Source organism: Thermobia domestica, chromosome 15, assembly GCF_964235325.1.
Source record: "Thermobia domestica chromosome 15, izTheDome1.hap1.1, whole genome shotgun sequence".
NCBI lineage: Eukaryota > Metazoa > Arthropoda > Insecta > Zygentoma > Lepismatidae > Thermobia > Thermobia domestica.
The window spans coordinates 196,648,804-196,674,587 of NC_137468.1; the positions used below are offsets into that span (position 1 = coordinate 196,648,804).

The 25,784-nt window shown below is 36.9% G+C and overlaps 1 protein-coding gene across 1 annotated transcript in view; it reads left to right on the top strand.

The window, feature by feature from the left end:
* rut (adenylate cyclase rutabaga) overlaps window positions 1-25,784 on the top strand; it is a gene marked incomplete in the record, with an annotated part of 698,554 nt that overhangs the window by 231,905 nt on the left and 440,865 nt on the right. The window contains 1 exon segment of the mRNA XM_081741008.1: window positions 21,546-21,598.

Below are 25,784 nucleotides of genomic sequence, written 5' to 3' on the forward strand. Positions count from 1 at the left end.
AAATATTTGTAAATTCATAGGTATGTGTTTATGTCAACAACAATATAGGGTGAATTTTTTAAAAATTAACCTCTACAAGTAATTTCCAATTGAATAATTTGTTACGTATGAGTATGCTTTTACAGCCAGACAAATAACAGATATATTCGTAAAGCAAAGGAGGAAGGAGGAGAGAGGTGGAATAAACAAGTGATGGCGGCAGCACGGGCGCCGATCCGGGTGATGGGGACTCATGGCTTAGGAAGATATCTTGAGCTTCCCGTATTTCTACTATCCCTCATCGATGTCTTGTTAGAGACAATATCGGACACCGAAACACATATTTCTGAACGGTGTTCCCCGAAGTTATACAGAAATCCGTGTCGCTGGTTGGCAGTGTACGAGTACTAAATGATCCAGTAGTAGTGTGCCATCATGTACGCTGTTGATGTTCTTGTTTGCCTGGCACCACTATCGTTCATCAATGTCAGATTACGAGCCAGCTCCTTTCCCTTTGTGCGTGTGCACAAAGAAAGGGAGCAGCAAACTGTGATATAATCGATAAATCGAAAAATATCGAAATATATGCAAATATCGAAAAAATATGGCTATGGATATATTCAACAATATTTTTTTTCGATATTTGAAAAATTGATTGATCGATCAATATCACAAGCTCGATTGATCGATCATTGATCAGTCGAAATATCGCAAGCTTTAACGACAGTGAAGTCGCGAAGCGTTCATTTTGAAATAGCATTCTTAGAGTGCAAAATATTCAACACATGTTGTGAGTGCTCGCCATTGACACTGAGATGCACATGCTGTGAGTGCTCGCCATTGACATCGAGAGTAAGTGCCCGTCATTGATATTGAGATGCACATGTAATCCGGCGCGCATGTTGTACAATAAAAGCGTAAACTCTTTTGAGTGAAATATACTGTAAGGGTGCTGATATTCTTCTACTAGTGGTCTCGAATTTTCGGATTGTCATGCACTTTGCATAAGTAGGTTCGGCAGTCATGTTTCATCCGACAAAATACGTATCTCAAGTGCAATTACTGGGGCTGTGTTTAGTAAGAAGCAATCACCAAATGTCACTCGTAATTCCTTATAAACATTGTGCAACTGATATATCACTATCGTTTTGTATAGAACTAGCAGTACATCTTGTTTCTACGGCCTCTTAAGGATGGTCTAAAGCCAGAAAAAGTTTGTTTCTGTGATAAGAGATGCCATTGCTATCGCCCTATCTTTTCAATGTAAATTAATATTCACAAAAAATGTAAAAACTTTTACAAACACTGAAATATGTTCTTCACTGTCAGTCTGTTTGAAGATAATGACTATACGCAGCAAGTGTTCCGTGCAGATTTTCGAATTGTTGACTCGTTCATTGTTGAGTTCAACTAATTGTTGCAGAGGAATTCAATGCCTCTCCCCTTACCATTTGTTCTAGGACTCTGGAATTGTGGTATTTAGTAAAGCATGATGTAATCTATAGGTTCCAAGGCCTTGCAAGGTGACAATTTTTCGACATTTTGTTCTTTCTATTGTTGCAAGCTTTTAATTGGGTATGCAAGGTGTTCTGAATATTTGTTCAGGAGTAGATTATTACAAGTACTTTCGTTAAGAGTTTCTTGTGTATGAACTGGTTTCTGACGGATACTTTTGGCGTTGAACTCGAACTTTGCTGGAGGGGGGGGGCGGTGGCTCGGTGGTTGAACGCTTACTCCTGGTGCATGGGGTCTCTGATTCGATCCCCGGACAAGAAAGTTTGCGATAGACAACTTCGTGTCCATGTATTTTTCGCGGTACTTCTGTTTCCCCCCACTTTCCCGTTCCACCAGATCTTCCACCATAATTCAGTTGCCTAAATCTTCCTTCTCTCTTAGCCTAACAAACATAATCACAGGACGTTAGACTGAAAATGTCACGTTTTTTTTTCGAACTCTGCTGTTTTCCATTTCATTTCGCTATTAACTTGATGCATAACATATTGTACGGAAACGGAGGATTTTGGTAATATATTTCCAACCTCATATTGCTCTAGAGAGGAGACGACACGACAAATAAGACTTTCTTGTTAAATCTCGTAAAGCCTCGTCTCGATTCTCGAAGAAGGTTTTCTGGTCTCTTCTCGAATTCTTTCTCGTCTCATTTTGCACAAAATGTGTGGCCTGATTTCTTTTTTTTAATTTGATATCGAAGTTATCAGAATACTTCCGCGTCACGTGAGGTGTACAAAGGATCGAAAATATAGCAACATTTAAATAATATTTATTATTGGAATCTATATATATAAAAGAGAACGCACAAATCCTTTGTGAACTCATCACGCTAATACGGCTGAACCAATTTCTTTCATTTTTGGGGGGTTATTATGATTTGGACCCTAGATGGTTTTTATCATATCACTTTAATTTTTAATTACCAGTGTCTTGAGATAATTGACCATTCAAGTGTCCATACGTACAAATCCTTTGTTATTAGTTCATCATAGGTAAAAATAAACGTATTTATATGCAACCCGCATGACCATGTGACTCGGCGGGTTAACATAAATGACAGGCGCTATAATTTTAACATTTACTGCAATTTGAAAGCGAAAAAGTAAAAATTATCTAAGTAACAAAGTTTATTGCGTTCCGGGGTGACCGCAGCGAAGCGGGGTGAACGCTGCTAGTATACGAATATATATAATGACTTGCGAATCTTTAAAGTTGCTCGTCATTGTCCATCACTTTACAGTTAATTTTTTTAATGCTATGAATTAAGTTATATTGAAATAGAGTTTCAGATCAAAGACTTGGGTGAAATAGTATTTCCCCCAAAATTACTCGCCTCGAAAATGACTCTCATCTCGTCTCGAAAATGACACTAGAATTGTAATGTTTTTTTTGTCTCGGAAATGATACTAGAATTGAAAATGTGTCTCGTCTCGAAAATATCCCGTTATCGGGATAAGAAATTTATTGTTTTCAGGACAATATTAAAGATGGCCGAGTTTTTAGTTAATTAAAAGTTTCGGCGTTAAATTTCTCAAGACTTCAACCGCAGTGTTGTATCTTATATTTATACATACTCATTTTTATGCTAATTAGCATTTTACACATTTACAGTATTTTTTAAAATTGAACTTACTTGTTACAAGGCGTTAAAGAGAGTTTAATTAGTATATAATAAAGTCAAATCAGGACCACAGAATTTCCTTGTAAACAATTCGCTGTCTTTTTTCTTTCTTTTGGTGTGATGTGTTCTGTTCCCGGAACCTGCTATGTTTGTCATGTATTTCAGCAATTTTTAGTACATCTTATACGTAATTTACCAGGTTGACTTTTTTTTTCTAAAAGTAAAACTTGAATTTAGTCTATTTGTAACCGGAATTGATTCATATATCGATAATCGCGTGATATCTTCGGACACGAAAAAAATCTGAACATTTGGAACTAATGGAGTTCGCATTCGAAGTACAAATGTTGCAAAAGTATCTATAAGAAACAACTTAATTTATTCTTCAAAAGAGATATAATTGTTTCACAAGAATTGTGTAAATGAACTTTGTTGATAAAATATCTCTCTGAGAAACGAACCAAGGACGTACTCTTTCGTGTCTTTCTGCTTATATATTTTAACACCTATTTTCCAGGAACATAACTGTTTTTTATGTAATTGCTAATAGCAGAAGCAAATGCATGTTTTCTCCGTAACACCTCCGAGGAAAATCCCGTTCCCTTTTGTACGCCTCGATCAATAGCATTCGGTGGCGACGCCAAACCGCTCGAAGGCGTGGTCTCCTGCACAAGGGGGGTTTTCCCCCACTGCCACTACTAAATCCCATCAAACCAACTTACTTTCGATGGCACAATAAAACGAAAAGAGAATACTTTGTGTAGTTTGTTCGTTCTGTGGTTTAGAGAATACCCAGAGACCAATGGGAACAGGATGTGTGCAATTACCCACAAAAGTCTATAAAACTCACATTTTTAAAAATGATTTTATATTGGGTTATTTTTATGTTTGTTAGTCAAATATTGCAACTTGAATTTTACACATTTCCAGATTAACTACAGGCATACTGAAATGTTGTATATGACAGAACAATATTTTACGTAATATTTGCTGTGTTTTATTTTTTTTTACCGTAAAATTAATAAAACTAATTATTGAACGCCTGCTTCTTATACAACCATTTAATCTTATAAGTTTAGTTGGTTGCAGACAACGAGGCGTTCTGTTCACTCCATATTAAAGTTCTTTTCCCAATAAGAGGGAAAGATTTATGCCTTCCGCAATGCAATTAAAGATATTAAACAAGATCTAAAAGGTGAATAATAATAATAATAATAATAATAATAATAATAATAATAATACAAGTGATAAGCATAAAAACTAAAACAGTGCCTTTATAAAATGCATTTTTCTAATGAAGTAATATAGAAAAGGAATGAAGGCACTCATAAGCATAGCATAGGGCACTCATTCTAGTGATGAGGGCTAAAATGTGTATGGATAAAGAGTGATTCAGCAAGAAAAGATAACACCTAACAAGCAGGTTTAACCAGCCGCGCACCCAGAATTTTTTATTGGAAAGGGTCCAAGTTTTGGAGGGGGAGAGGTCCAATACTACAAAAGCCACCACGTCTATGTAGTATAGAACGGATATTATTTAGAACCCGAATAAAAGATAAGTAATTGTAAAATATTTCCACCTATATTTTGAGAAATAATGATAGAACTAGATTGTTTGTATAAGAGAAAGAGTACAGATGAAGTGTAAGATCAAATTTTCATGCTGCGTCAATCATTTCCCTGTTAAGCAAGTATAGTTGATTGAGAAAGTGTACAAATGCATATTGAGTTAGGACCGTAGACCTCCGCGGGTGCCTGACCATTGGTCTGAATGTTGGGCTAAGGAGGAAACTCGTGTATGGACTTGTAGATTATACCTAGGTATAGTTCGGAATTCGAGAATAAATTTCTAGAGTTTCGAAATGTGGTATTGGAGGAAGATGATAAAATGATCGGAGAGAGCAACAAACGAAGATGTTTTAAAACGGGTAGGAGAGACGAGGACACTTTTAACCAGTAACCTTCGGAGGAAGGCCAATTGGATTGGACACATTTTGCGAAGAAACTGTTTTCTTTATAACATCATAGAGTGAGAGACGGAAAGAAAGCGAGGAGTACTAAGAGCGACCGAATTCATCGATGATTTGAAAAATAGAAGAAAATATATTAGCAATATATTTAATAACAAATCAGTTTTTTCTCATACTGTGAAACCACGGTAAACTTCCAAACCATGTGAATTCGATAATCAAACTTATATCTATAGCTACTTGGATAGAGGAGGAAGATGATTAAAAATAGAACCTATTCTCCCACGCTGAGTCCATTAAAAGCAAATACTCGCTATATATTTTTCCTTTTGCTCTACGGAGATCAATATTGAAACCGGAAGTGTTAATTGATGCCTGTCACTTCCGGTTGCAAAAGAGGAATACAATTAAAGGTAAAATATCCTTGAGGTAATGAATCCTTATCAAAAAAAAAAAAGTCTTGTGATTATCTCTTCCCATTTTATCCATTATGCTATCAGTATTGTAAACGGAAATTGTAAAATTTCGCCAGTTTTGGTTTGAACAAATAGATAAAATCCATCGAGCTCCTTCATGGCTAAGCAGTTAGGTGTGAGACCAGGGTTTGATTCCCGACGGGAGCTCATGTGGTTCAGGTTCCACATTAATCAGTAGGTCCACGCAATGGTATTATTCTAATTTTTTAACAACCGGTTCTCCCATATACATATATATATATATATATATATATATATATATATATATATATATATATATATATATATATATATATATATATATATATATATATATGCCGTCCTTAGGAATGCGCACGAGACAAGATTTGTGACTGTCTCGTCTCGAAAATGTGCTGTAAAAGTGATGTCTCGACTCGAAAAATGTATATTTCTCTATTGGAAGAGACATGTCTCGACTCGTCTCGTGCGCATCCCTAGCCGTCCTAAGTGAAAAGACTTTAACTCCACGTTTTTCGAAAATCGAGATATTGGTATGGGAATGTTTGTAGTACAATTCTGCATCTATCTAAAGTGCAATTGACGTGGTTTGACCAATAGGTAGGGGGTAATAAGTCAAGAGTGTTTACCTTATGTTCAAAACTGTAACTGAAAGTAAGCAAAAAGACTTTAAGTGGCAATTCATAAGCACAAATATTTAACTGTATTACCACACAAATGTTAGACCGTGAAAATATATTTAATAAAGTTTTACTGAAATACAACAGATTTGAACGTACAGCCTCGAAAGTATGTGAAATGGAGATAAGGCCTTTTCGCTTAGCAGGGCATATATATATATATATATATATATATATATATATATATATATATATATATTAGATGGATATGGATAGGTAGATAGATATAACTCTCTTAGGAAGCAAACCATACAAGGTAGACAAAAGCAGAGTTTTTACTGGATAGCACAAGTGACAATTAGCAATCTACACAACATCCTAATATATTACAAGGTGGTGTGACGAAATTAGGTAGCACTGCGAGTATCTTGGAAACGAATTATCTAAGACAGATGGTTGTCAAAAAGGATTGGCAAAACTTAATCCAGCTTAACTTAACTTATTGATAATGGTATATACCCGTTTCAAATATAAATACCCTTACCGCTACACTCCTGTCATCTCAGTTCTCATTCTTGATATCTGAGCATTTGAGATTAAGAAATAAACGCTTATACCTTGTTCTGAGAGATCATATGTTTAACCCTGTAGCTGTAAGAGGTTCTGAAAACAAAGATAGTTAAACTAAAATGTACTGTTTCTGGGTGTAACTGGATAAAATTTACTGTTATGTCTGGGGATAACAGACAGTCTGCCAACTCGAAATATTTTAACAACTGAATAGCACAATTGGGTCCACGTCTCATATAGCCTCGTTGCTAAACGGGACGTTAAACTCAACAACAATAAAACTCATTCTTCGGACGCTGAATCCATGTAAAAAAATCACTTTTCGATATATCGTTCTGTTCCTACTCTATATGATAATAAGTAAATATGAAAACCGGTACTAATAAATTTCAACCACTTTCTGTTTTGGTGGAGTATTATGGGTAGTAATAATATGTTGTCTTGAGACGCTGACTTGATTGCAAAAAATTTCTTCTCGCTTTCTAATACCGTTTTTGTTCTGTGGAAACCAACACTGAAACCAGAAAGACTTGATTGTACCATTTCTGGTTTGAATAAGGGGTTAACGAGGGAGATGTAAGCTATTCTTCGGAGTGTAAATCGATTTCAAAAGAGAAAAACACTTCTTGATATCTTTTCCGTTTTTAATCGACAGAAATCAGCATTGAATTCGGAGGTAGTAGTAAATTTCAACGATTTTCTGTTTTGGTAGACTATTGTGGATGGTAATGGTGTATTCTCTTCAGGCGCTGAATTGATTGAAAAAATACTGCTTCTCGCTACCTTTTACAGTTTTCCTTCAATAGCGATAAACGTTGAAACCGGAAATGGTTTATAGGAACCAGTTCTAAATTGAATAGATAATTAATAGAGGAAATTCAACCTACTCTATAGACACTGAATCAATTGCAGAAAACAACTTTGATATCTTCTACCGTTTTTTGCCCTATGGAAATCAGTATTCAGACCGGAAATAGTTGTATATTTGAACCATTTGTGGGTTTGGTAGAGTGTTGCACCTACTCATGGTATGTTGTTTTGAGACGCAAAATTGTTTTGAAAAAAAAAAACAGCTTCACGCTATCTGTTACAGTTTTCGTTATATAGCGATACACGTTGAAACCGGAAATAGTCCATTTTAAGTACTTCCGGTCTGACTAGAAGATTAACAGAGGAGATGTAACCTATTCTTGGGACGCTGAAACGATTTCAAAGCACAGCTTTTTGATATCTTCTACCGTTTTTACTCTATGGAAATCAACATTGAAACTGGATGTAATTGTAAATGTTAACCCTTTGTGTTTTGGTAATTATGAATGGTAATGATCCCTTAAGGGTCTTCACTACAGCGAAATTAAACTACCGCTATTTTTAGAGTTTTTCTGTAATATCTTCAAAACAAATAAAAATATTCGAAAAGCAGAAACTTAGTGAACTAGACAATGCGATTTTGCATGTGATACCTTTACCACAATTCATCTATCTGCTTTTGATACACTGCTATTTACAGAACCCACAAAAAATGCTAAGTCTATCTACAGTTACAAATCGAAAGCACACTGAATCGATTGAAAAATCCTGCTCCTCGCGATCTGTTACCGTTTTTGCTTTGATACCTGTGGACAGGCAGATAGACAGACAGACATAGCCAGTTCTATAAGACTTTTGACACTTACAAATACCATAGTTTAAAAGTCTAAAAACTGAAGAAACCGTTTCATAATGATACGATTTTGGAATTTGTTGTTGGGTGATTGTAAATAAATAAACAAATAAAACTTTAAAAAAAGCTTTTATCTTGTTTTGTATATGAAATGGATTTCTTTCACATCTGAGGTTTCAATGATGTATCACTTCTCTGCACTCAATGGAGAATTCACTTGTACTCTGTGCAAATCTATTCGTCTATTTTAAGTGTATGCTAACGGTGCTTTTGAATTCACACTCGATTCGCATTACCTTGATAAAAGCAAGTGAAAAAAAGTGTATGTTTGGAATTTGTTGGTATATGGCATTAGTATATGCATATACTTCATACGCAGCTATTCAACTAACAACTTTTTATTTTATTTTTTCTGTTTTGTTTTGTATTTATATAAAACCTTGTTTAACAACATTCTAGAATAAATGAAAGTTCGTGTGAATGCAGATTGCATACAATACTTTATCTGCTTCAATGCAGAACATGCGTTATTTATTCATAGGTGTTGTTCCAAAGCTTTCCTCTCCATTGCGTGTTAATTAGATCTTATCTGTTAAATATAAATTCTGTTCTTGGACTATTCAGGTAGGTTTCCATCAAACAAAATTTTTAAAAAAAGTAGTAACAGAGCATAGTTCTGATCAGTTGACATTACGAGGGCTTGACATTGAAATATCGCGCCATTGCTAATAATCAGTTCATGGCATATAGTGCCATCTATAGACGAAATAATGTATCAGTTTGAACTGTCTACCTGCGTCAGTATGTTGGAGGCAGGGGGGCGCCGCAAACTGAGATTACGAACTATGCCGAACACGTGTGACGTCATGTGGTAAGCACAGCCAAGCCAGTGATGCCAGTTTGCGGGAAATTTCCCGTAAAATGCGAAATTCTGAGCTCTGGCGGGAATGCGAGAATTTTTCTTTAAAATAGGCTGGAAACGGGAAATGGAGACATTCTCAACTTTTTTAAATACGCTATAGACGAACAAATATTCCATCATATATTGTATCAAATATTTCATCAAAGTGGAATTTGAACATCTATGATACCAAGTTGTATGCAACTTTTGGTTGGTTACAACATTTGACACAACTGCTCTAAATTAGAACTTGTTCTATTTTTTATCCAACATTATATCAAATAAAACAAACGAAAATTGCTATGCGGTGGCACTAAAATTGAGTATGTGGACACGGAAAGCAATTGACATTATTTTGATGCATACTAGCAGTAATCTGTTTTGTATAACTATAAAATTAAAGAATATTAGGGCTAAGCACTACAGGCGACTTCCCAAAATTGGTGTAGATTGAGAATATTCCGTGACTTTTTTTTTTTTTTTTTTAAAAAAAAAAGCAAACATTTTTTTCACTTTTCTTGATTTAAAAGATTTCTTAAGACGTTCTGGCATGTTATTACTTTGGCGCATGCTCAGATTATTGCGTACAGATTGACAATATGCCTGTATATGATGTGTATGGAACGATCATGTGCTATCTTGTTATATGTAGTTATTTCTTCACGAAATTAATTTAATGCTTTAAAAAATGTTTCTCAGGGTAGGAGTTGCATTCATGAGTGCAGATTCACTTTACGAGGACTTTCTTTAAGGGTCTTCACTTCAGCGAAATTAAACTACCGCTAATTTTAGTTTTTCTATAATATCTTCAAAACTAATAAAAATATTCGAAAAGCAGAAATGTTTATTGTTTTAAATCATTTATTTATGTTCAAATTATGATCATTTTCATTGATTGATATCGTTTAGATAATTGGTGACAGACGACAGGGACAGATATCGGCACCTTAAATTAAACTGCAATTCCTAAAAGAAGGAAGAAGACCCATAAAGAACGACATACTGTTTGTTACAAAAAAAGTGTACACAGTATTTTTTAAAAAAATGTTTTTTTACCTTATCATGCATAACTATAAATAATACCTTTTTATACTACGAGAATGAATTCCATTGTACATCATAGTCTGTCTAAAGCGGTATTTTTTAAAATTGTTTACTACTAGATGTAAACTATATCAATTTAGGTTAGCGAGAAATTTTGCATGACATCGGGAAATTTTGTGGCTTTGGACGGGAATTTTGCTGCAAGAAAATACTCGCGTCTGCTTACCCGGTGACGTCACACATCCAACGATTGGGCTGGCGCAACCTGTAGTGTATATACGAACCTTGGTTGGAGGCAACCATTTGAATCAGTCGCTGTGGGTTAACACTGACATATCGCGCCACTAGTAATAAGCCGTTCAAGACATATGGTGCCCTCTATGGAAGAAATAGTGTATCAGTTTCAACTGTCTAGGTGCGTCAGTACGTTGGAGGCAGTAATTTGAATCAGTCGCTGTACATTGAACTTCTACTACATGACAATGATCCAGCCCACGCGGCTGTTGTTGCCAATGCTGCATTGAAACACTGTGGCTTTGAGGAGATTCTGCATTCAGCGTACAGCCCAAATTTAGCACTACAGCCTTGGCAACAACAGCTGTGTGAAATGAAGCATTGTCATACAGGGTGCGAACTCAACACACCATAACTGATTCAAATGACTGCCTTCAACGAACATATGCAGCTAAACAGTTGAAACTTATACATGATTTTTTCGTCGTAATGTAAGTGTCCCTACAGCTTTCGCGTTAAAGAAAAAGAATCCGATTTTGATTAAATACATTATATACAAGGTGTGGTAAAAAAAATTGGGAAATAATTTTATTACAGTACAAACAAAGTAATAAGCTTAAATGGAATTTGATTTAATCTCCTTCAAAGTACTTTCCTTGGCTAGCCATGCATCTACCCCAACACTGAATCCATGACTAGAGGGATTTCTGGAAGGCTTCTTTTAGAAGGGCGTTCAGCTGTTCTGTCGTGACCGTCTCAATGTCAGGAATGGTGTCAGAACGTTTTCTTTTAAGCGCGGTTTTAATTTTTGGGAACAGCCAGAAGTCGCATGGTGCTATATCTGGAGAGCACAGCGAATGTGGACAGACAGGAAATTTTTTTTTCTACCAAAAACTCGCGAATCAAAAGCAGAGTGTGGCATGGCGCGTTTCTTGGTGAAGAATAAAGGCATTTGCCCATTTAATCGGCGGTTAAAAGGCTTTTCACGAACCCATACGAGATGTTTAATTCATCGGAAAGCTCTCAAATAGTCATTCGCATGTTTTAACAAATCGTTTGTGCCACTTTCTGCACTTTTTCATGTGTTTTTTGACGTCGAAGGACGACTCTATCGTTCCTCGTTTCCAACAGACTTCTTACCATTTTTGAATCGCTCATACCATTTGTAAACAGTCTTTAATCCCAACGCTTCATCACCATTTACTGATTTCAACATTTCGTGAGGCTCTTTGGTACTTTTTTGCAGCTTAGAACAAAATTAATGTTGGCGCACGACAGACACCTTTAACTCGTCCTCAGGACCGGATTAATGTGACACCCTGCTGACTTCGCCTAATACTTTTCTGTGAAAGTACAGTACCAAAGTTAAGATAATATGTTTCATATTTTTGGTCATATTTTATTTTATGATGATGATTGTATTTTTTTTTTTTTTTTTTTTTTTTTTTTTATAGATACCCTGTTGAGATTTTGATCAGAGTAGAGGCCCTTGTCCATCTGGAGCAAGGATGTTATAAAATAGAGGATCTGCCCACACAACAAAATCGTGAAGCCATACGTCACAGCTTCGGCACACCTACTCTGCCCACTGCGAGCCACTAAGATCGCAACGTTTCGAGCCAACAAACATGACGGAAACGAGAGTAGCCAATCAGTAGCCAAGACGATGCTCAGTTGTTTTCTGGCTTCACTGAGATCATAGGGTGAAGATACGTATGGGCAGATCCTCTATTTTATAACATCCTTGATCTGGAGGCCCGGGGCTACAGTCCCCCCCCCCCAAGCCGTTCCTTTAATCCGGCCCTGCGACATCCTCAGTCTTATGCTTCTGGAAGTCAACTAACATGTCACAACGCGTTCTACCTGGCCTACTAGTTTAAATGGATACAACGTCCATAGATGGCAGTGTTCAACTACATTCCCGTACTTTTTGATGACACCTTGTATGGTCTTCAAAGCTTTAGAATTAGCAGTATTGCTCCGGATTGAAACTCGGTCAATCAAAAGGAATAAATAACTCCGTCGCAGAAAAATTTTTTGCTCGTTTTTACTGTACACAGTTGGACTATGGTACTATTTTTTATTATTGAAACAAATCTGTTATATGGTAAGAGTTGTAGGTACTTTATTGAATCTGATGACGAATAATAATATGTAAGTCTTTGTTTTTGACTGACAGGAATTAATGTGTTTCTGCATCATAAGGGATTATTCAAATACACACCTGCTGAGTTAGGAAATAAAAAAGAGCAAGCGTATGGGGGTGGAGTCCAGATAACTTGATTAGTGTCCTAGCGATGTCCTGCACCACATCCTGAAGTTGGGTGTGTGAGAATATGCATCTCATTCTATCTCCGCACAACTTAATCGTCATATACAGTCATATAGAGAAGGGGAGGAGTGGAGAGACTTGATGCTCTGTATACGCCAATAGTGTAATAAACCTTGTGTCTGCATGCAAATTTTGTACGGCCATTGGCTTCTAAGGGCGGAGCGGTGAGCGAAAGAGGAGAAAACGAAGCAACCAGCTTTAAAACTTTTTTACGTAATGGTGAGTCATTGTTTAAAAATGTTCTTCTCGGCGGTGTTTGTGTGTGTGTGGCATATGAGATTGTTTTGTCAGAAAGAGATGATTGTTTACCATATCAGCATCTTCATTATTGTGGTATTCTGAAATAAAGAATCAACTATGTATATTATTATAGGTTACTGTTGGGAGCAGGGGCGGAAAGGGATTGTCTGAGGGGGAGGGGCGCCAATAACTACCTAAATAACCAATTACACTGAAACTCTTCAAAGTGACACGTGACAATGTTCTTTAGCCCTGAAAACACTGATGTATAGATCTAAGGAAATTATTTTAAAGAGGGTCGCAAGTGTTATGCAGGGGGGAAAAAATGTTCTTCTCCCTCCTGGCTTTTGTTTCCTTCCCTACTTGAGAAATGCTATATTGTTTTGCTTGGTGAATCCTTTTCCTTCAATCTTTTGAAAATCGACTTAAACTATTGCTTTTGCAAAGCTCTGCTTTCTTTTCAGCCCAAAACGAAACATGATTGCAGAAAGCTTCGGAAAGTGTTGTTATTTTCACTGTTAGCTTTTCATTTTAGATAGTGTATATGTACACCGAGGGGACGGGGGTGCCTTTGCACTCCCCTAAATCCGGCTCTGGTTAGGAGTATTTGTGTCTGTAATAAAAGACAAAGACAATATATAGAATCCTCTAGTTAAGTGTTTTTTTTTTTTTTTTTGTATGTGAATAAATAAAAATGTGTTTAGGCAGAATAAAAACAAACTAGTTATTGTCAACGAAGGACGTACTTTTCAGTATGAGTTTTTTCTGAATTTTCTCGAAAACTAAGCATGGGAATTGACACTCAGATACCTGATATATACTACCGCTCCAAAGTTTTTGAACATCCCGAATTTGTATAAGCATCTACTGTGATCCTATTATTTTAGCACGATAACTTTACCGCCGTGCATTAGAAGTACTCCTACACTGAAGAAAAAAAATGTAATTAAATTGCCAAACATCAATGTAATATCTTTTATCCTTCATTTTGTAAATTGATATACATTTCCTTAGATTAAATTACAAAATTTGTTGGATTTTTTTGTACAAATTTAGTAATTTATAAGAAAGTGTATTTTTCTTGATAAAAATGTAATTTTACACCATTTCATATTAGTAATTTTACTTTATAGTTGTAAATTGATTTACATAGAGGAGTGGCAAACAGATTGCCACCATTTTTTGTAAATTTACCTATGAAACTTTTTACAGTGTACCTAATGCATAGACTTAGATGTACTGCAGGTGATATATCAAATTATAATTCTTAAAGCTGAAGCCTCCAAAAAGAACATTTCATATACTACATATTACATTGAATAAACAAAACTGTGAAAGGCGAGGCAACTAATTAATTTTGTTCAAAGATGTAGACACAAGGAAGCAATGCAATCACAAAAAATTGAAAGAAAAAGCAGTTTTTCAAATTTTGCAGCTTTCTATACCTTGTAGATGTGCTGGCGTTTAAAAAGACAGAAAACGCCATTCTTTGAAAAATGTTTACGACAGTCAATATACAGGCTGGTAGCCACTCAAAAATGTAGGAGGGGGCTCGGTAGAAGTTAGGGGAGGCCCGATCCAACCATGTTACACTTCACCATCATATTATAGTACAAGTCTATTGTGAAAATTTTACGGGGGCCATTAAACATTTAGGGGGGCCGGCTCCCCGTGGATACGGGCCTGTCAATATAACATCATTCTCTGCTCAGTTGTCGCTCAGTGGAAGCGTATATGTAATGCTCGTTGTTACTCTTTCAACGAGCAACAATGGAACATATGAAACTATCGTAAAGACCGTTCAAAGTATGGTCTTCTGGCGTTTTGAACTTTCGCATTTCAACAAGGTTTAAAGAATCTATGTCTAGACTTTCCAAACAAAACTATCTTCCCTCACCTTCCATACTCTTTGTTTATACTATCCAATATCAATATGAAACTGTGTATTTTTGAAAAATTGTAAATGAAATTGAGAAGTGCAGTACCTCTCAGACCTCGATTCAGCTGTCATCAAATATGCTAAAGGCAGGAGTACGTCTGGTACACAGTGGCAAAGTTCTTGTGCTAAAATACGATAGATGCTTACAAAAATCCGGTATGTTCGAAAACTTTGGAGCGGTAGTCTATATATTCTATTTTTGGACAATTTCGTAAGTAAACGGAGGAGAAAAATGTAGAACGTAATTACAAATAAGGAAAGAAAATGGTTAGTCCATTAGGTTAAGGATGATTTAAAGGGACAAGTTTTGGCGATAGATGTCACTACAGTCTTCGTACCTCTCTAATGTATTTTTTTATCTTTCACGGAAATTTACAATTTCTCTTACAAATTTCAACCTAGAGACATCAAATTTTTAGAGAAGGAATTTCATAACCTATCAAAGGCAACAATCTGTGCCGATTTTTTTTTTTATTTATTTATTTAGAATTTTCTTCGTTGTTGAAATAGTTTCATACTTAAAGGTTTGGATATCCATTCCAACAATCAAGCTATTTCAACAATGAAGAAAATTCTAAATAAAAAATCGACACGGATTGTTGTCTTCGATAGGTTATGAAGTTTCTTCTCTAAAAATTTGAAGTCTGTGGGTTGAAATTTATAAGAGAAATCTTGAATTTTCGTGAAAGATAAAAAATACGCTAGAGAGAGATAGGAAGACGGTAGTGACATCTATCGGCAATACTTGTCTCTTTAAACTAACCTTAAGCATTAGATTTCTGGGCTCGCGGCATTTATTTCCATGTTAGCCCATCACATAGGAGGGATGACTGCCCGGAGAATTGAAGAGGAAGAAAAGAATGGGGAAAGGAAGGAAGCAGCCTGAAAGAGTTGTTAAGTACTATTCCGGTATTTGCCTGGTATGAATGAGAAAAGCTCAGGAAAAACCTCAATTAGGATGGCTGTCCTGAAGAATCCTTTACTCATTTTCGACCTTGTGTCCCCAGGAATCGAAACCGGTACCGTTCGCCCCACAAGCGAGAGCGTTGATTAGTCCATAATTGAGAGTAAGTTGTAAGGAAGCTAGTAGAAGGTACGGTGAAAACTAGGAAACTAGGAGAGAGAGAGAGAGAGAGGAACTGATGAATAGGATATACTAACCATCTATAGCACGGCCAACAAGAGATGGTCTCTGACGTTTCTTACCACTTGGTCTCTGATATGACAGCACCTACTTTCATACCAGTGTTACCAACCACGATCACTCTGTCTTATACCATTAATTAAATTGCCACTACAGTTGCACCGAAAAAAACCTTGACATGCGAGTAGTGGCAATGTCACTGCGAGCTGTCAGAGACGTTCTCTTACTGGACGCACTATAGCGATCAATATACAGTATCTGCTCTCAGGTGTCCCCGAAGCTCGATGATGAATAACAATGAAAATATTTTTTGCCCCAAGATATTGCGCGGCGCTCCAGTCTCTGTTGCTTACAGCAGGAGTGTCATTTCAGGAAGGCTCAGGAGGCGTTGCCCCTCACCCTTAGTTGAGAAACATATGCTTTTTAACAAATTGTATACTAATATACGAGGGCAAGTCAGTAAATATGTGAACTCTTATTCTAATAGTCTGTAAGCTGAATGTACGGCTTTCAGCGCTTGCCAGCCGATAGATGACACCATTGTCTTAGTAGGGCCGCGGTGGCTCAGTGGTAGAGCGTTCACCTCTGGTGCTAGGGGTCTCAGGTTCAAACCCTGCTCCCGCCAAGTGAACTTTGTGGTGGACAAACACCGTGTGCGTGGGTTTTCTCGGGGTTCTCCCGTTTCCTCCCACTTTCTTCATTCCACCATTTCATTCATTTCTCATCTTCACCGTCTCTTTTAGCCTAACCGGCATAACCGTGGGACGTAAAACTCAAAAATTTCATTTCATTTCATTTCACCATTGTCTTAGCTTGTGACAGTTTTAAGCTTTATAATTTTAGTTTGCTTAGCGCTGTTACGAAATAAACATAAGTGTGCCAGTGTCTCTTCACACCGCAGAACAACATTCTGTAATCCGTTTTTTTGTGGTCTGAAAGTGTACTAGGAACTGAAATCTGTAGAAGACATTCAGCATAATACGGGGGCAATGTTTTACCACAACGAAGTCTTTACTAATGGATTGAAAAGTTCAAAAGCAGTCGAAGAATCTTGAAGGACAAGAAAAGAGCAGACAGTTGTTTCGAGAATTTTAAGTCTGCTGCTAAACATTTCCTCGTGGTAAAAGATTGCTCCCGTATTGTGCTGAATATCTTCTACGGATTTCAGTTCCTGGTACACCTTTAGACCATAAAAAATTAATTACGGAACGCCGTTCAGTAGTGCAAACGGACACTGGTGCAGCCATTTTTATTTCGCAACAGACCAAAGCAAACTGAAGTAACAACTCTGAAACCTGTCACAAGCGAAGACAATGGTTCACTCTATCGGTTTGCGAGCGCAGAAAGCCGTAAGACAGACCCTCGTACTAGTAAAAAAAAAAAAAAAAAAAAAAAGTGAAGCTCGTATGTCGGTGGACAGTCTTACTCCCTCCCTGGCAGAACCTCCAATGACGGTACTGAATCGCAGTCTGCACGATACCCACGGGAATAATTATATATTAAGCAGAAAGACAAAACATATACAGCTATACTCTATATGCCTACTATATTAATAATTAATGGGAACAGGCATTCAATCAACGAAAATACAATTGTTATCATTAGCGTTCAGATTAAACTGAAGAAAACAAGCTTTTAGTCTTAGCTGTCCTACACGAAACAGACAATCCGTAGTTAACTCGAGCTTTCACACAAATTATATAGTATATGAAACTCATGCGATTGCTTCAACAACACATGTGTTAATGTTTTATATGGGAAAATTAGAATAAAAGCAAAGCAGCCTACGTCATCACTAGGTTTATTGGACACAGCAAGTATGGAACAATCCCATTTACTTCTGATATTCATAATATTTACTGCTCATTTTATTATGAGGTAAGTATTTTCCTGGGAATAGTTAATAATGAGCATATTCCAATCGTCAAGATTATAGTTGTAAATCATATTGGGTACAATTTTACAGGGGCGGATGCAGGACCGACTTCTGGGGGGGGGCGGTGGGTTGTCATACTGCTACTTAGAGCTATTTTTAACAGTTTCAAATTCTGGGAGGGTTTTATTTATATATATATAAAATAAGAAAGTTTCATCTTCTGGGGGTGAGATCGCCTCGATCGCCCCCCTCGATCCGCCACTGGTATTTTATGCAAGAGGTGACTCAGGACATGATGATGGACAGTTTCAAACACAAAGGGACAGAATTTCCTTAGAAACTCATAGTTGATTTTATCATTTTACTTCAAAATTATAATTAAATTGTACGCAAATATTATATCTACAATACTTCGAAAGAACGACTTCTATTCCAAATTCCATTCAAACTATTGAAATATAACGATACTTAAAATTGTAGAATAATTCTATCTTTCATTTACAATAGTACACATTGTATAATTTGATTATGCACTTCTTGTAAACTTGTAAATCGTAATGCTAATGCAAAAAGTTGAATTAACTTTATAACCGCATTTCATAATGATATAGCATAATTTTGTGAATTTAACAGACTAAAGTTATGTTAGAACAATTGATTTGGTTAATGAAAATAATAACGAACTATTTTAAAACATAAGTGATTTTCCATGCCTTCGCAAAATAAATAAATAAATACTCCGTATTTAAGAAATAAATATCCTTTGAAACCGGAACGAGATATATCAAAGAGTTGTCAAATGTTAATAAATTAACAAAATATCAATTAATGAACAGAACAATTCCGGTACAAACGAAAGACTAAGAGGTCGGCTGAGGACCTATTGCATGAGAGCTTCGTTTGATGCTAGTAGTCTGCCAATAATGACAGAATACTTAGGATGGTAATGGGCAGGAAGAGAAGGGGAATGTTACTACCATAATTAATCTTTTGATTAGAGTTTTTTTTTTTTTAAATAATTTTCGTTTTAAATACTTGAGTATTGCTCTGCTAGTTCTCTCTCCGAACTGTTCGCTAGAATTGAAGAGCCCACCACGTCCGCGATTTCCTTTCCTACAAAATTTTCCATTTTCTTTAAATTTTTGAGATTGCCATTTAGATTTTCCAACTATGCTATGGACAAGTATGGAAAGTCTTCTAGGACAGCTGTGTCCGTCCGTAGCGAAAAGGTGCTTTTTGATATATGCTTCGTTACCGAGCGAAGTAGCTCAAGTGGTAGAGCGTTGGCTTCGCATTCGGGAGGTCGCGGGTTCGATTCCCGCTGCCGACCATCCTGATTGGGGTTTTCCAGGGTTTCCCTCAATCCTACCAGGCAAATGTCGGGATGGTACCTACTAAGACAGGCCCTGGCCGACACCTTTCCAAATCCTTTCCATTGTTGTTGTTGTTAGATATCCAGTATAAAATGGCCTCTGAGCTGTATCTGGTGATTGTTAAATAAATAAATAAATAAATATTTAGCATGCGAAGAATAAGATTCATCTTTACCCTTATGTCTCGAATCAAACTGGAAGTAGGATAGGACTACGATTTCCGGTTTAAATATTGAGCAGCATAAAGAAACAAATGGCCATAGACAGCGACAAGTTTTTTTTTTTTTTTTTTTTTTTTTGTAATGGCTTTACTGTTGCAAAAATTGGGTTATCTCCACCCCTATCATCTACAAAACCACCGAAAGTGGTAGAAATATTGCTTCCCATCTAGCGAGAACAGTAATGTGAGGCTTCTAACGGTTCTTTTGATACGTATTCAAATTTGCAAGAACATGCTCCATGTCAGCTTTTATTCTTGTATTGAAGCCAGAAGCACTGAAAACATTACAACTTTCGGTTCTGATATTGATTCCTATGGAGCAGAAACTTTAAGAGAGGTAGAAGCTCTTTTTTTATATATGGGTTCAGCGCCTCAAGAACAGATTCCACCCAAGTTTCTCTGTATATTGCAACTGGAAGTCAGAAATGAAACTACTTCTACTCCCAATGTTAATTCCCCATAGTTTGTTAACTGTACCGTAGTTTCACAAATTGAAACAAATCTCCCATCTTTTCTTCAGAATTCAGTAACTAAACGAGTTTTCCTCTTTTACAATAGGAAAAGAGAGATGAAATAAATTGGTATTTTTCTTTTAAATTGATTTTTTTTAAAAGCCAAAATTTCCAGGGAACATTAATTTAAAAAGCCTTGGACCGTTAGTGGTAATAGATGTGTGTATATATAAGTTTGTTTTATCAAATAATCCAAAAGCTGTCAATAATAAGTAAATGAAAAATAATATTGCAATATTGGCTCATATTTACAAATAACATTACGTGCTTCAGCATAATTAACACCAAGTGGCTGACGGATGCCATCTCCGAAGAAATACGAGAAGAACACGAAGAGTCACGAAGAGAACCCCTTCAATCCCTCCACAGACTCCGCCTCCAAAACTGGTTATAAAAGAGGAAGCATAGGGACAGAAAACATCATATCACATCCCAACCAAGACGAGACATCTACAGAATGCCCCAACCGCTCTTTTGACGAGAACATGTAACTGAACACCGGAGGCCACAACAGTTGCGACTCCGCAACCAAACTTGTGCTTGGGGTCCCGGTTCGATCCCAGCCCCCGCCAAGTGAACTTTGTGGTGGACAAACACCGTGTGCGTGGGTTTCCTAGGGGTTCTCCCGTTTCCACCCACTTTCTTCATTCTACCATTTCATTCATTACTCATCATTACCTTCTCTAGTCTAACCGGCATAACTGTGGGACGTAAAACTGAAAGATTTCATTTCATTTTTCCGCAACCAAACAACTACGCAAAAAACACACCACCAATCCCAATAGAAGAATGAAGACAAGGGCTTCGGCCCAGAATATCGCAACAAGGTGCAACACCTGCCAAATAAACAACTGAACTGAACTAAACAGAAAACATCAGGCTTCAACTGACCAATTCCTAACTTTCTCTCCAAGCTGCTCCGGGAGGGAGAGATCCCTAACCCTTACCTCTGCGCTGCTTCGAACAAGATATTCCTTAACTTTCTCCGTGCTGTACTGGGGGGGGGGGTATTAATCCACACCTCTGCGCTGCTACAGACAAAAGTTTCTTTACCAATCTCCGCGCTGCACTAGGCAGGAGATCCAACTTACAGAAATAGGTTTATTTAGAGACATTACTTATTTGTAATTCAGTTTATAAACTGTTTAATGACGTTTTACAATAAAATAGATGAGAGATAAACCAGTATGTTGCTTCTCTACAATATATTACAATATCTCACAACTTAAATACAAAACTTGCATATGCAGTATAAGCTTTTATCTTTTATTAAAGTATAATTGTTATATTATGCTTTTGTAATAAGTTACTAATTGGACCATTCTCTTTTTATTTTGCAGGTAAAACGCACTTCAAAGGAGTTTATTAATGAAATAACGGCTGCATATGTAAGGTAATTGTTAAACGAATATTGTGTAATTAAATTCTGAAATTGAATCAGGAATTGATAATTATACATTAACACTGCGCGGCCTGAGCTGTTAATGAAAATTTGTAATTCTACAACAGTTTATTTATGTGTATTGCAGTAATGCGGAAATTCAGACAATTATAATAATTCGTCGACATTTTATCGTTTTATATAGATATGTATATAAGGTAATGCTTCTGCATAGAGAAATCAAGATGGTTTGACCTATATTCAGGAAAAGAGATTAGTGTCTTTGTGATCATGAGTTTCGAAGGCAAATGTTCAGGAGCTGGAGTGAAATTGAGCTTTGGGATAGATAAGATTAATTGTGAGTAAATAGAGACGTAGCCAGGGATGCTCAGGTAAAGAGGTTACTGATGTAAATAGTATCATTGAAGTTTTAGGTAGCCTTCATACTAGGATCTCGTGAACGCCTCGCGTGAGCTGCACATGCTGGCGTTACAGTGTCCTAAATTTACGCCTTCACACATGCGCTTCGGTGCAAGTGAGTCGCGGTTCTGAGTTGCTATGAAGATCACCTCGCCAGTAGCTGGCTCGAGTGGGCTGCTCGCGAGGAAGAAAATAACAAGCAGTCTTATGAGAGCCTTTCGTACGTGAGCGTGAACTCCGTTGAAATGGAGAAAAGTGTCAATTTTAATAACACCTCTCAGTTACATATACCTCCACAATTACGTTTCTCTGACAATCATATCCCCTCAGTGAATGCAACACCACCATTCTCTGCAGATGATTTGAGTCCATCATCAGTGTTAACGGACACGAACAGAATACTAGACTTGATATAAACCTTTCCTTCTTCTTGAAAAGACAAATGATATATTTGTGTCATATGTAATCAGCAAAATACTGTTTTCAAAAAGTAAGTATTCCGAATAAATATTGTAAATAACCTGTTTGGATTACTATCTTAATGTCACAGCTAGTCTCTCTTTGGAATACATTTTCTCAGTTGGTGTCACTCTGATGAAATGGAAATTTTATACTATTATACAGTTCGTCAAAGGAAAATATAGATATCCTGAAGTAATTGAAACGTTTTCTTTCATCTCCTCGCGTAAAAAGAACGTTCTTTCAGTCTTAATCAATTTATAGGATGAACCTACATTGCTCTATATATTATTTTACTTTTTCTTACAATTTATCGCAAAGATTAAAGCTGTAGCTTGTTTTTCCTGTAGCATGGCAGCCATTTCGGTATCACGATCTTTTGAGCGGCCCAGAAGTATTCAATGCCTTCACACTACAGGTTCATATGAGCAGCTCACGCGAGCGGCTCGCAAGATCGTAGTGTGAAGGCAGCTTTATGGGTGGGGGAATAAAATAATTCTTTTTATCACGCTGTTTTTCCATCACAAAAGAAAGAAAGAAGGAAAGAAAAAGAACGAGAGGTAGGGAAATTGTGCTTATTAGAATCACGTTATTAATTCAGCTGGCATGCTATCTGTAGTGTGTCACTGAGCCTTCGCGGAGTTACTAAGTATAGATGAGTCACTGGTTTGCGTGGGTCACTAATCTGATATTTCTGAATATGTTGGATCACAAAGTCCAAGGTCCGCGCTGTCACCATTACTGATATCCGATTTATTTCCATTCCCACATATCATTCTTAAGTGAAGACAAGAGAAATCATTTAATCTTTCTGTTCACGTATGCAGAAGAACCATGTGTGAGCACATGGGAGTGTACAGTAAACACAGTACATTAAATGATCGTCACCGGCATCCTGGTACTGGTACTAGTACTGTTACTAGACTCAAAACATATTTGATTTTTCAGCAGTCATGTCATCACTGCGAAATTATAATTAAATCATGGAAATATCTTCTGGTTTTACCTGGAGAACTGCTTCCACCCCTGCTGATATTCATTATTCCACATAATGGACACACATGTAGGTCTATTACTAATTACAATCTCTAATAAGCCATTACAATGGAATATGAGAAATAATATAGCCACACTATCAGGTGTTTTAAAAATGGCGCCCACATACAACAGAGCGCTATTATTCAGGTTAAAATAAAGCTACTATTTAACGATAAACCCTGCGGGGCCTTCTTCAACCGCTATGAGGAATCAGAATTTCACTGTGTCAACGTAGCAGATAAACTTGCAACCATTAACATTGCTTAACGAATCCATCAAGCAATTGCACAGTTTGTTACACTAATAAGTGGTGCTAGCGACAACTCTATCGATTTTAATTGGTATCTGGAAAGAATCGATCTTGGATTGGTAGATCTTGTCTGAGGTTCTTTATCACCGACGTTGCCACATAGTGCATTTCGAATCTTTAGACGAGGACCGGAAACATATACCATTATAATTTTTATATATACTTACAATTTATATATATTTACATATATATTTTTTACATGGACGTAAAATTACAAATTTCATTTAGTTCGTTCTTACTTCACCTTTGTGATTACTGTTTTCCTTTTATAGAAAATTCGAACGGAGGACAGAAATGTCAAATAACAAGGGAGACAAATGGCATCATCAAATTCTCCAATATGTTCGTTCCCTGAAATAAAAGGGTTGTGTAGGAGCAAACGTTGCTTCACGCTGTATGCTTCTATCCACTGAGAAACTGGAAATCTTAACCAGTAGAGGAGGTACTAATGTATGTAGTGCCGTCTCTCTCTGGCTAAAGATGCATTAGGGAGATGCTGTCGATAATATCGATTGATATTAGTTGTGTCGTTGCCACCGAAAGCATTGACAAAGAAACTTTTTGGCTCCCGCTTCCATTTGCAAATTCAGGTCAGATGACGTAAATGCTTTTTATTTCTTCTCGTGTACACTACCTCCCACAACTTATGAAAACTTTTCCCTTAACACGCGAGAACGTAATTCAATATCAGGAGTCAGGTGATAGTAGAGATCACGTCACACGATTTCATTGTTCTAAGGTCATCGTTATCTTATTGCGTCCTGTTTTGTGGGTTCATGTTTTTCAATATCCGTGTTATGGTATTGATTGTATTTTGTATTATGAATTTGTACCCAGATCGCAATAAATATGGAAATTGTCCCTTTATATAGTCCCATAAACTATTTATTCGTGTAAAGTTCAGGCTATTTCTGAAAGTGCAAGTGATTATTCAGAGGTGTATTTCATACTTTTGTGGCAAACTTTCTACCTGTGTTTGTAATTACAATTTGTTTTTCTAAAAGTACTATGAACCATTACGATTTGGATACAGCTCCGAAACTTTTTTTTTGTAAGGTTGATAGTAATTTTGAGAGGAAAAGTGTATAGAGTTTGTCCAAGAAGTAATGGGACTGGTCGCCGCGTAGCGCTCCAGTCACCACCACACACACTCTCTTTACCTAAGCATCGCACTGCACAGCAATCACTTGTGAACAGTGAGAGAATGAGGATCAATAGTTGCGCAAAGTGTGATTTTCATTTTGATCACGGGCTTTTAAAAAAATCGAAAAATAGAGCGGACGATAGAGCAGTGATACGCCATCAAATTCTGCATTCGCTTGGACAAAACTGCTTCAGAAACTCTTGCCTTGATTGAGCAGGCCTACGGGGACAATACCATATCGAAAGCCCAGGTTTTCCGTTGGCATAAGGACTTCAAAGATGGGCGGATACAGTTGAGGACAAAGATCAATCTGGGCGCCCTTCGACGAGTTATTCGGATGAAAACGTGTCAAAGGTGAACGAACTCTTGGACTATGACCGTCGATTGAATCTGCGATTAATAGCGGAAGAACTTAACATGTGCAAGTTAACGGTACACATAATCGTAATCGAGAATTTGAACATGGGAAAAGTTTGTGCAAAATTGGTACCAAAAGTGTTGAGTGATGAACAGAAACAACGACGAGTTGACGTGTGCCGTGAAATGGTGGAGGTTGTGGAAGGTAAAGCAGACTTTTTCCTGTTTTCCAAAGTGAAAACCACCCTTTAAAAAATTGCCGTTTTGATGACGTTACCGCCATTCAGAAGGCCGCAACCAAATCTTTAAAAAGCATTTGGAAAGCTGATTTCCAGGGAGCCTATGAATCATGGAAATCGCGCTGGCAGCGGTGCATCGACGCCCAACGAGACTATTTTGAAGAATTTAGAGGAGTTGTTAATATTCCTGTTTATAAACTCAGTCTCATTACTTCTTGAACAAACCCTGTA